The sequence below is a fragment of the Pseudophryne corroboree genome, chromosome 11, assembly GCF_028390025.1.
Source record: "Pseudophryne corroboree isolate aPseCor3 chromosome 11, aPseCor3.hap2, whole genome shotgun sequence".
NCBI classification, from domain to species: domain Eukaryota; kingdom Metazoa; phylum Chordata; class Amphibia; order Anura; family Myobatrachidae; genus Pseudophryne; species Pseudophryne corroboree.
Window position 1 is genome coordinate 167,622,067 of NC_086454.1, and position 13,229 is coordinate 167,635,295.

A 13,229-nucleotide genomic window follows, 5' to 3' on the forward strand; every position below is an offset into this window, starting at 1 on the left:
ATTAGATAGGATAATAACAAAGATTAAGGAATCTAGTAATAGTATAAAAATAGACAATTTAGACAAGGAGTATATGCAAATCTAAGCAAAATCAATCTGAAAAATCTAATACACAATTTTTAATTGTAAATTTACAGATTGTTGAAAAAGATAATCCCAGGATGTAATCCATTATGTATTAAATTTAGTATGTTTTACCAAATTGTGTATGAATAACTTTTAACACAAAAAATATATATTGGGGAAGTAGCTTAATGTGCCCATTGGAAATAAAGAATGCTAGCCCATTTTATTCAGTCTACACTCTGTAATCATACTATAGCTTAATTTACAAATTGTGATGTCATTATCAGACTTAACTCACAAGAGACTTTCATCCTTGGTCTATAAAAAAGGCAGTCCTCTCTTATAAAGCTTGAAACAATTGTAAGTGGCTGATATGCAAATATGGAAATACAGAAAAACTGTCAATTCAATGCTAGGATAACATAAGGGGTGATGTTCCAACTGAAATTGGTCCTAGGCATTTAGGTTTCTAGTATCTATCTTCTCCTTTAAAAAATAGGTTACTTTTTATATACTATCATTGGTTTTGGACAAATTTTCTACATAATACCTATTGCATCCCTGAGCTTATTAGAAACTTGAAATAATATATATAAAGTATTGAATTTCTTTTCTTTGCATTTAAAAGATGAGCGCACTTCAGTAGATGCCATTGCTCAGGTGAGGGTTCCATGGTGTAATTGTTAGCACCCTGGACTTTGAATTTATTAATCTGAGTTCATATCTCGTGGGAGCTAACATTGTTTATTTTCCTTTTGTTCAAAGCTCCATTTTCATTCAATGTATGAGTATTGCAAATCTTCATTTAAAATTCATATAAATTGCATCATCTTCAGTGGTGTCCTTTCTTTAAACTCATTTTTAAACTGATCAAATCAGAAGTATGTCAAATATTTGGAAATAAGAAAAGATGCATTAAGAATGCAGAGATCCATTACTTGTGCTCTGGTCTTTAGAAATTCTCCATTTTTTTTACTTCAGTGTGCACTAATTAGAAGGGAGCACATATCTTCTTCTTCTTCTAGTAACACCTAGTGCCCTCTATGTTTGAGCAGCAATATAATAACTGATTAATTTGCCCTTGCATATCTTAGTTATGCCATATTGCTTGATTTGAGACAAAAGTCACTGAGCCATGTAGAGAAAAATCTTCATTAGCCAAAGGATGACACTCCCACTGGTTTCTTATATGTATTTGAATAGACTTTGTGATATAGGTGTCTATGATGTTTTCAAGTATTCATGCACTCCACCGATGAGCTTATTCCATTCTTGTCCATCAAGAAAAGCAAATGGCCCATACGGGGATCAAACCCATGACCTTGACGTTATTAGCACAATGCTCTAACCAACTGAGCTAACCGGCCACAGATGATACTGCAAGCAAACACAAAACTGGTAAATGTACCTCAAAGCACAGATCATATTTTGTTTTTATAGCATTTCATTTTTTAAAAAAAGCTTAAGCCATAGAGTCACTTGAAGCATGGGTATCATAAAAATGCTCCAGTTTCTTTCCACATTACAAAATAAAAATAAATATTAGATAGGATAATAACAAAGATTAAGAAATCTAGTAATAGTATAAAAATAGACAATTTAGACAAGGAGTATATGCAAATCTAAGCAAAATCAATCTGAAAAATCTAATACACAATTTTTAATTGTAAATTTACAGATTGTTGAAAAAGATAATCCCAGGATGTAATCCATTATGTATTAAATTTAGTATGTTTTACCAAATTGTGTATGAATAACTTTTAACACAAAAAAATATATATTGGGGAAGTAGCTTAATGTGCCCATTGGAAATAAAGAATGCTAGCCCATTTTATTCAGTCTACACTCTGTAATCATACTATAGCTTAATTTACAAATTGTGATGTCATTATCAGACTTAACTCACAAGAGACTGTCATCCTTGGTCTATAAAAAAGGCAGTCCTCTCTTATAAAGCTTGAAACAATTGTAAGTGGCTGATATGCAAATATGGAAATACAGAAAAACTGTCAATTCAATGCTAGGATAACATAAGGGGTGATGTTCCAACTGAAATTGGTCCTAGGCATTTAGGTTTCTAGTATCTATCTTCTCCTTTAAAAAATAGGTTACTTTTTATATACTATCATTGGTTTTGGACAAATTTTCTACATAATACCTATTGCATCCCTGAGCTTATTAGAAACTTGAAATAATATATAAAAAGTATTGAATTTCTTTTCTTTGCATTTAAAAGATGAGCGCACTTCAGTAGATGCCATTGCTCAGGTGAGGGTTCCATGGTGTAATTGTTAGCACCCTGGACTTTGAATTTAGTAATCTGAGTTCATATCTCGTGGGAGCTAACATTGTTTATTTTCCTTTTGTTCAAAGCTCCATTTTCATTCAATGTATGAGTATTGCAAATCTTCATTTAAAATTCATATAAATTCCATCATCTTCAGTGATGTCCTTTCTTTAAACTCATTTTTAAACTGATCAAATCAGAAGTATGTCAAATATTTGGAAATAAGAAAAGATGCAATAAGAATGCAGAGATCCATTACTTGTGCTCTGGTCTTTAGAAATTCTCCATTTTTTTTACTTCAGTGTGCACTAATGAGAAGGGAGCACATATCTTCTTCTTCTTCTAGTAACACCTAGTGCCCTCTATGTTTGAGCAGCAATATAACTGATTAATTTGCCCTTGCATATCTTAGTTATGCCATATTGCTTGATTTGAGACAAAAGTCACTGAGCCATGTAGAGAAAAATCTTCATTAGCCAAAGGATGACACTCCCACTGGTTTCTTATATGTATTTGAAGAGATTTTGTGATATAGGTGTCTATGATGTTTTCAAGTATTCATGCACTCCACCGATGAGCTTATTCCATTCTTGTCCATCAAGAAAAGCAAATGGCCCATACGGGGATCGAACCCATGACCTTGGCGTTATTACACAATGCTCTAACCAACTGAGCTAACCGGCCACAGATGTTACTGCAAGCAAACACAAAACTGGCAAATGTACCTCAAAGCACAGATCATATTTTGTTTTTATAGCATTTCTTTTTTCAAAAAAAAGCTTAAGACAGAGAGTCACTTGAAGCATGGGTATCATAAAAATGCTCCAGTTTCTTTCCACATTACAAAATAAAAATAAATATTAGATAGGATAATAACAAAGATTAAGGCATCTAGTAATAGTATAAAAATAGACAATTTAGACAAGGAGTATATGCAAATCTAAGCAAAATCAATCTGAAAAATCTAATACACAATTTTTAATTGTAAATTTACAGATTGTTGAAAAAGATAATCCCAGGATGTAATCCATTATGTATTAAATTTAGTATGTTTTACCAAGTTGTGTATGAATAACTTTTAACACAAAAAAATATATATTGGGGAAGTAGCTTAATGTGCCCATTGGAAATAAAGAATGCTAGCCCATTTTGGAATGCAAAGCTTAAGAAAATACAAACTTCAATCCATAGGAAAGCACTTTTTATTCAGTCTACACTCTGTGATCATACTATAGCTTAATTTACAAATTGTGATGTCATTATCAGACTTAACTCACAAGAGACTTTCATCCTTGGTCTATAAAAAAAGGCAGTCATCTCTTATAAAGCTTGAAACAATTGTAAGTGGCTGATATGCAAATATGGAAATACAGAAAAACTGTCAATTCAATGCTAGGATAACATAAGGGGTGATGTTCCAACTGAAATTGGTCCTAGGCATTTAGGTTTCTAGTATCTATCTTCTCCTTTAAAAAATAGGTTACTTTTTATATATTATCATTGGTTTTGGACAAATTTTCTACATAATACCTATTGCATCCCTGAGCTTATTAGAAACTTGAAATAATATATATAAAGTATTGAATTTCTTTTCTTTGCATTTAAAAGATGAGCGCACTTCAGTAGATGCCATTGCTCAGGTGAGGGATCCATGGTGTAATTGTTAGCACCCTGGACTTTGAATCTAGTAATCTGAGTTCATATTTCGTGGAGCTAACATTGTTTATTTTCCTTTTGTTTAAAGCTCCATTTTCATTCAATGTATGAGTATTGCAAATCTTCATTTAAAATTCATATAAATTCCATCATCTTCAGTGGTGTCCTTTGTTTAAACTCCTTTTTAAACTGATCAAATCAGAAGTATGTCAAATATTTGGAAATAAGAAAAGATGCTATAAGAATGCAGAGATCCATTACTTGTGCTCTGGTCTTTAGAAATTCTTCATTTTTTTTTACTTCAGTGTGCACTAATGAGAGGGGAGCACATATCTTCTTCTTCTTCTTCTAGTAACACCTAGTGCCCTCTATGTTTGAGCAGCAATATAATAACTGATTAATTTGCCCTTGCATATCTCAGTTATGCCATATTGCTTGATTTGAGACAAAAGTCACTGAGCCATGTAGATAAAAATCTTCATCAGCCAAAGGAAGACACTTCCACTGGTTTCTCATATGTATTTGAAGAGAATGTGTGATATATGTGTCTATGATGTTTTAAAGTATTCATGCACTCCACCGATGAGCTTATTCCATTCTTGTCCATCAAGAAAAGCAAATGGCCCATACGGGGATCGAACCCGTGACCTTGGCGTTGTTAGCACCACGCTCTAACTAACTGAGCTTACCAGCCACAGATATTACTGCAAGCAAATACAAAACTGGCAAATGTACCTCAAAGCACAGACCATATTTTGTTTTTATAGCATTTCATTTTTCAAAAAAAAGCTTAAGCCATAGAGTCACTTGAAGCATGGGTATCATAAAAATGCTCCAGTTTCTTTCCACATTACAAAATAAAAATAAATATTAGATAGGATAATAACAAAGATTAAGGCATCTAGTAATAGTATAAAAATAGACAATTTAGACAAGGAGTATATGCAAATCTAAGCAAAATCAATCTGAAAATTCTAATACACAATTTTTAATTGTAAATTTACAGATCGTTGAAAAAGATAATCCCAGGATGTAATCCATTATGTATTAAATTTAGTATGTTTTACCAAGTTGTGTATGAATAACTTTTAACACAAAAAAATATATACTGAGGAAGTAGCTTAATGTGCCCATTGGAAATAAAGAATGCTAGCCCATTTTGGAATGCAAAGCTTAAAAAAATACAAACTTCAATCCATAGGAAAGCACTTTTTATTCAGTCTACACTCTGTAATCATACTATAGCTTAATTTACAAATTGTGATGTCATTATCAGACTTAACTCACAAGAGACTTTCATCCTTGGTCTATAAAAAAGGCAGTCCTCTCTTATAAAGCTTGAAACAATTGTATGTGGCTGATATGCAAATATGGAAATACAGAAAAACTGTCAATTCAATGCTAGGATAACTTAAGGGGTGATGCTCCAACTGAAATTTGTCCTAGGCAATTAGGTTTCTAGTATCGATCTTCTCCTTTAAAAAATAGGTTACTTTTTATATATTATCATTGGTTTTGGACAAATATTCTACATAATACCTATTGCATCCCTGAGCTTATTAGAAACTTGAAATAATATATATAAAGTATTGAATTTCTTTTCTTTGCATATAAAAGATGAGCGCACTTCAGTAGATGCCATTGCTCAGGTGAGGGTTCCATGGTGTAATTGTTAGCACCCTGGACTTTGAATCTAGTAATCTGAGTTCATATCTCGTGGGAGCTAACATTGTTTATTTTCTTTTGTTCAAAGCTCCATTTTCATTCAATGTATGAGTATTGCAAATCTTTATTTAAAATTCATATAAATTCCATCATCTTCAGTGGTGTCCTTTGTTTAAACTCATTTTTAAACTTATCAAATCAGAAGAATGTAAAATATTTGGAAATAAGAAAAGATGCAATAAGAATGCAGAGATCCATTACTTGTGCTCTGGTCTTTAGAAATTCTCCATTTTTTTTACTTCAGTGTGCACTAATGAGAGGGGAGTACATATCTTCTTCTTCATCTAGTAACACCTAGTGCCCTCTATGTTTGAGCAGCAATATAATAACTGATTAATTTGCCCTTGCATATCTTAGTTATGCCATATTGCTTGATTTGAGACAAAAGTCACTGAGCGATGTAGAGAAAAATCTTCATCAGTCAAAGGATGACACTCCCACTGGCTTCTGATATGTATTTGAAGAGATTTTGTGATATATGTGTCTATGATGTTTTCAAGTATTCATGCACTCCACCGATGAGCTTATTCCATTCTTGTCCATCAAGAAAAGCAAATGGCCCATACGGCCGTAACCTTGGCGTTATTAGCACCACGCTCTAACCAACTGAGCTAACCGGCCACAGATGTTACTGCAAGCAAACACAAAACTGGCAAATGTACCTCAAAGCACAGATCATATTTTGTTTTTATAGCATTTCTTTTTTCAAAAAAAAGCTTAAGACAGAGAGTCACTTGAAGCATGGGTATCATAAAAATGCTCCAGTTTCTTTCCACATTACAAAATAAAAATAAATATTAGATAGGATAATAACAAAGATTAAGGCATCTAGTAATAGTATAAAAATAGACAATTTAGACAAGGAGTATATGCAAATCTAAGCAAAATCAATCTGAAAAATCTAATACACAATTTTTAATTGTAAATTTACAGATTGTTGAAAAAGATATTCCCAGGATGTAATCCATTATGTATTAAATGTAGTATGTTTTACCAAGTTATGTATGAATAACTTTTAACACAAAAAAATATATATTGGGGAAGTAGCTTAATGTGCCCATTGGAAATAAAGAATGCTAGCCCATTTTGGAATGCAAAGCTTAAGAAAATACAAACTTCAATCCATAGGAAAGCACTTTTTATTCAGTCTACACTCTGTAATCATACTATAGCTTAATTTACAAATTGTGATGTCATTATCAGACTTAACTCACAAGAGACTTTCATCCTTGGTCTATAAAAAAAGGCAGTCATCTCTTATAAAGCTTGAAACAATTGTAAGTGGCTGATATGCAAATATGGAAATACAGAAAAACTGTCAATTCAATGCTAGGATAACATAAGGGGTGATGTTCCAACTGAAATTGGTCCTAGGCATTTAGGTTTCTAGTATCTATCTTCTCCTTTAAAAAATAGGTTACTTTTTATATACTATCATTGGTTTTGGACAAATTTTCTACATAATACCTATTGCATCCCTGAGCTTATTAGAAACTTGAAATAATATATATAAAGTATTGAATTTCTTTTCTTTGCATTTAAAAGATGAGCGCACTTCAGTAGATGCCATTGCTCAGGTGAGGGATCCATGGTGTAATTGTTAGCACCCTGGACTTTGAATCTAGTAATCTGAGTTCATATTTCGTGGAGCTAACATTGTTTATTTTCCTTTTGTTTAAAGCTCCATTTTCATTCAATGTATGAGTATTGCAAATCTTCATTTAAAATTCATATAAATTCCATCATCTTCAGTGGTGTCCTTTGTTTAAACTCCTTTTTAAACTGATCAAATCAGAAGTATGTCAAATATTTGGAAATAAGAAAAGATGCTATAAGAATGCAGAGATCCATTACTTGTGCTCTGGTCTTTAGAAATTCTTCATTTTTTTTTACTTCAGTGTGCACTAATGAGAGGGGAGCACATATCTTCTTCTTCTTCTTCTAGTAACACCTAGTGCCCTCTATGTTTGAGCAGCAATATAATAACTGATTAATTTGCCCTTGCATATCTCAGTTATGCCATATTGCTTGATTTGAGACAAAAGTCACTGAGCCATGTAGATAAAAATCTTCATCAGCCAAAGGAAGACACTTCCACTGGTTTCTCATATGTATTTGAAGAGAATGTGTGATATATGTGTCTATGATGTTTTAAAGTATTCATGCACTCCACCGATGAGCTTATTCCATTCTTGTCCATCAAGAAAAGCAAATGGCCCATACGGGGATCGAACCCGTGACCTTGGCGTTGTTAGCACCACGCTCTAACTAACTGAGCTTACCAGCCACAGATATTACTGCAAGCAAATACAAAACTGGCAAATGTACCTCAAAGCACAGACCATATTTTGTTTTTATAGCATTTCATTTTTCAAAAAAAAGCTTAAGCCATAGAGTCACTTGAAGCATGGGTATCATAAAAATGCTCCAGTTTCTTTCCACATTACAAAATAAAAATAAATATTAGATAGGATAATAACAAAGATTAAGGCATCTAGTAATAGTATAAAAATAGACAATTTAGACAAGGAGTATATGCAAATCTAAGCAAAATCAATCTGAAAATTCTAATACACAATTTTTAATTGTAAATTTACAGATCGTTGAAAAAGATAATCCCAGGATGTAATCCATTATGTATTAAATTTAGTATGTTTTACCAAGTTGTGTATGAATAACTTTTAACACAAAAAAATATATACTGAGGAAGTAGCTTAATGTGCCCATTGGAAATAAAGAATGCTAGCCCATTTTGGAATGCAAAGCTTAAAAAAATACAAACTTCAATCCATAGGAAAGCACTTTTTATTCAGTCTACACTCTGTAATCATACTATAGCTTAATTTACAAATTGTGATGTCATTATCAGACTTAACTCACAAGAGACTTTCATCCTTGGTCTATAAAAAAGGCAGTCCTCTCTTATAAAGCTTGAAACAATTGTATGTGGCTGATATGCAAATATGGAAATACAGAAAAACTGTCAATTCAATGCTAGGATAACATAAGGGGTGATGCTCCAACTGAAATTTGTCCTAGGCAATTAGGTTTCTAGTATCGATCTTCTCCTTTAAAAAATAGGTTACTTTTTATATATTATCATTGGTTTTGGACAAATATTCTACATAATACCTATTGCATCCCTGAGCTTATTAGAAACTTGAAATAATATATATAAAGTATTGAATTTCTTTTCTTTGCATATAAAAGATGAGCGCACTTCAGTAGATGCCATTGCTCAGGTGAGGGTTCCATGGTGTAATTGTTAGCACCCTGGACTTTGAATCTAGTAATCTGAGTTCATATCTCGTGGGAGCTAACATTGTTTATTTTCTTTTGTTCAAAGCTCCATTTTCATTCAATGTATGAGTATTGCAAATCTTTATTTAAAATTCATATAAATTCCATCATCTTCAGTGGTGTCCTTTGTTTAAACTCATTTTTAAACTTATCAAATCAGAAGTATGTAAAATATTTGGAAATAAGAAAAGATGCAATAAGAATGCAGAGATCCATTACTTGTGCTCTGGTCTTTAGAAATTCTCCATTTTTTTTTACTTCAGTGTGCACTAATGAGAGGGGAGTACATATCTTCTTCTTCATCTAGTAACACCTAGTGCCCTCTATGTTTGAGCAGCAATATAATAACTGATTAATTTGCCCTTGCATATCTTAGTTATGCCATATTGCTTGATTTGAGACAAAAGTCACTGAGCGATGTAGAGAAAAATCTTCATCAGTCAAAGGATGACACTCCCACTGGCTTCTGATATGTATTTGAAGAGATTTTGTGATATATGTGTCTATGATGTTTTCAAGTATTCATGCACTCCACCGATGAGCTTATTCCATTCTTGTCCATCAAGAAAAGCAAATGGCCCATACGGCCGTAACCTTGGCGTTATTAGCACCACGCTCTAACCAACTGAGCTAACCGGCCACAGATGTTACTGCAAGCAAACACAAAACTGGCAAATGTACCTCAAAGCACAGATCATATTTTGTTTTTATAGCATTTCTTTTTTCAAAAAAAAGCTTAAGACAGAGAGTCACTTGAAGCATGGGTATCATAAAAATGCTCCAGTTTCTTTCCACATTACAAAATAAAAATAAATATTAGATAGGATAATAACAAAGATTAAGGCATCTAGTAATAGTATAAAAATAGACAATTTAGACAAGGAGTATATGCAAATCTAAGCAAAATCAATCTGAAAAATCTAATACACAATTTTTAATTGTAAATTTACAGATTGTTGAAAAAGATAATCCCAGGATGTAATCCATTATGTATTAAATGTAGTATGTTTTACCAAGTTATGTATGAATAACTTTTAACACAAAAAAATATATATTGGGGAAGTAGCTTAATGTGCCCATTGGAAATAAAGAATGCTAGCCCATTTTGGAATGCAAAGCTTAAGAAAATACAAACTTCAATCCATAGGAAAGCACTTTTTATTCAGTCTACACTCTGTAATCATACTATAGCTTAATTTACAAATTGTGATGTCATTATCAGACTTAACTCACAAGAGACTTTCATCCTTGGTCTATAAAAAAAGGCAGTCATCTCTTATAAAGCTTGAAACAATTGTAAGTGGCTGATATGCAAATATGGAAATACAGAAAAACTGTCAATTCAATGCTAGGATAACATAAGGGGTGATGTTCCAACTGAAATTGGTCCTAGGCATTTAGGTTTCTAGTATCTATCTTCTCCTTTAAAAAATAGGTTACTTTTTATATACTATCATTGGTTTTGGACAAATTTTCTACATAATACCTATTGCATCCCTGAGCTTATTAGAAACTTGAAATAATATATATAAAGTATTGAATTTCTTTTCTTTGCATTTAAAAGATGAGCGCACTTCAGTAGATGCCATTGCTCAGGTGAGGGATCCATGGTGTAATTGTTAGCACCCTGGACTTTGAATCTAGTAATCTGAGTTCATATTTCGTGGAGCTAACATTGTTTATTTTCCTTTTGTTTAAAGCTCCATTTTCATTCAATGTATGAGTATTGCAAATCTTCATTTAAAATTCATATAAATTCCATCATCTTCAGTGGTGTCCTTTGTTTAAACTCCTTTTTAAACTGATCAAATCAGAAGTATGTCAAATATTTGGAAATAAGAAAAGATGCTATAAGAATGCAGAGATCCATTACTTGTGCTCTGGTCTTTAGAAATTCTTCATTTTTTTTTACTTCAGTGTGCACTAATGAGAGGGGAGCACATATCTTCTTCTTCTTCTTCTAGTAACACCTAGTGCCCTCTATGTTTGAGCAGCAATATAATAACTGATTAATTTGCCCTTGCATATCTCAGTTATGCCATATTGCTTGATTTGAGACAAAAGTCACTGAGCCATGTAGATAAAAATCTTCATCAGCCAAAGGAAGACACTTCCACTGGTTTCTCATATGTATTTGAAGAGAATGTGTGATATATGTGTCTATGATGTTTTAAAGTATTCATGCACTCCACCGATGAGCTTATTCCATTCTTGTCCATCAAGAAAAGCAAATGGCCCATACGGGGATCGAACCCGTGACCTTGGCATTGTTAGCACCACGCTCTAACTAACTGAGCTTACCAGCCACAGATATTACTGCAAGCAAATACAAAACTGGCAAATGTACCTCAAAGCACAGACCATATTTTGTTTTTATAGCATTTCATTTTTCAAAAAAAAGCTTAAGCCATAGAGTCACTTGAAGCATGGGTATCATAAAAATGCTCCAGTTTCTTTCCACATTACAAAATAAAAATAAATATTAGATAGGATAATAACAAAGATTAAGGCATCTAGTAATAGTATAAAAATAGACAATTTAGACAAGGAGTATATGCAAATCTAAGCAAAATCAATCTGAAAATTCTAATACACAATTTTTAATTGTAAATTTACAGATCGTTGAAAAAGATAATCCCAGGATGTAATCCATTATGTATTAAATTTAGTATGTTTTACCAAGTTGTGTATGAATAACTTTTAACACAAAAAAATATATACTGAGGAAGTAGCTTAATGTGCCCATTGGAAATAAAGAATGCTAGCCCATTTTGGAATGCAAAGCTTAAAAAAATACAAACTTCAATCCATAGGAAAGCACTTTTTATTCAGTCTACACTCTGTAATCATACTATAGCTTAATTTACAAATTGTGATGTCATTATCAGACTTAACTCACAAAAGACTTTCATCCTTGGTCTATAAAAAAGGCAGTCCTCTCTTATAAAGCTTGAAACAATTGTATGTGGCTGATATGCAAATATGGAAATACAGAAAAACTGTCAATTCAATGCTAGGATAACATAAGGGGTGATGCTCCAACTGAAATTGGTCCTAGGCAATTAGGTTTCTAGTATCGATCTTCTCCTTTAAAAAATAGGTTACTTTTTATATATTATCATTGGTTTTGGACAAATATTCTACATAATACCTATTGCATCCCTGAGCTTATTAGAAACTTGAAATAATATATATAAAGTATTGAATTTCTTTTCTTTGCATATAAAAGATGAGCGCACTTCAGTAGATGCCATTGCTCAGGTGAGGGTTCCATGGTGTAATTGTTAGCACCCTGGACTTTGAATCTAGTAATCTGAGTTCATATCTCGTGGGAGCTAACATTGTTTATTTTCTTTTGTTCAAAGCTCCATTTTCATTCAATGTATGAGTATTGCAAATCTTTATTTAAAATTCATATAAATTCCATCATCTTCAGTGGTGTCCTTTGTTTAAACTCATTTTTAAACTTATCAAATCAGAAGTATGTCAAATATTTGGAAATAAGAAAAGATGCAATAAGAATGCAGAGATCCATTACTTGTGCTCTGGTCTTTAGAAATTCTCCATTTTTTTTTACTTCAGTGTGCACTAATGAGAGGGGAGTACATATCTTCTTCTTCATCTAGTAACACCTAGTGCCCTCTATGTTTGAGCAGCAATATAATAACTGATTAATTTGCCCTTGCATATCTTAGTTATGCCATATTGCTTGATTTGAGACAAAAGTCACTGAGCGATGTAGAGAAAAATCTTCATCAGTCAAAGGATGACACTCCCACTGGCTTCTGATATGTATTTGAAGAGATTTTGTGATATATGTGTCTATGATGTTTTCAAGTATTCATGCACTCCACCGATGAGCTTATTCCATTCTTGTCCATCAAGAAAAGCAAATGGCCCATACGGCCGTAACCTTGGCGTTATTAGCACCACGCTCTAACCAACTGAGCTAACCGGCCACAGATGTTACTGCAAGCAAACACAAAACTGGCAAATGTACCTCAAAGCACAGATCATATTTTGTTTTTATAGCATTTCATTTTTCAAAAAAAAGCTTAAGCCATAGAGTCACTTGAAGCATGGGTATCATAAAAATGCTCCAGTTTCTTTCCACATTACAAAATAAAATTAAATATTAGATAGGATAATAACAAAGATTAAGGCATCTAGTAATAGTATAAAAATAGACAATTTA

The 13,229-nt window shown here is 32.5% G+C and overlaps 4 non-coding genes across 4 annotated transcripts; all 4 read right to left on the minus strand.

Annotated features, from left to right (window-relative positions):
* Positions 1-1,359: 1,359 nt before the first annotated feature.
* Positions 1,360-1,433, minus strand: TRNAI-AAU (transfer RNA isoleucine (anticodon AAU)). The gene has a single exon. It is a non-coding gene; the product is annotated as a tRNA-Ile (tRNA).
* Positions 1,434-4,629: 3,196 nt separating this feature from the next.
* Positions 4,630-4,703, minus strand: TRNAV-AAC (transfer RNA valine (anticodon AAC)). Its single transcript has one exon. It is a non-coding gene; the product is annotated as a tRNA-Val (tRNA).
* Positions 4,704-7,947: 3,244 nt separating this feature from the next.
* On the minus strand, positions 7,948-8,021 carry TRNAV-AAC (transfer RNA valine (anticodon AAC)). Its single transcript has one exon. It is a non-coding gene; the product is annotated as a tRNA-Val (tRNA).
* A 3,245-nt stretch (positions 8,022-11,266) lies between these two features.
* TRNAV-AAC (transfer RNA valine (anticodon AAC)) lies at positions 11,267-11,340 on the minus strand. Its single transcript has one exon. It is a non-coding gene; the product is annotated as a tRNA-Val (tRNA).
* Positions 11,341-13,229: the final 1,889 nt, after the last annotated feature.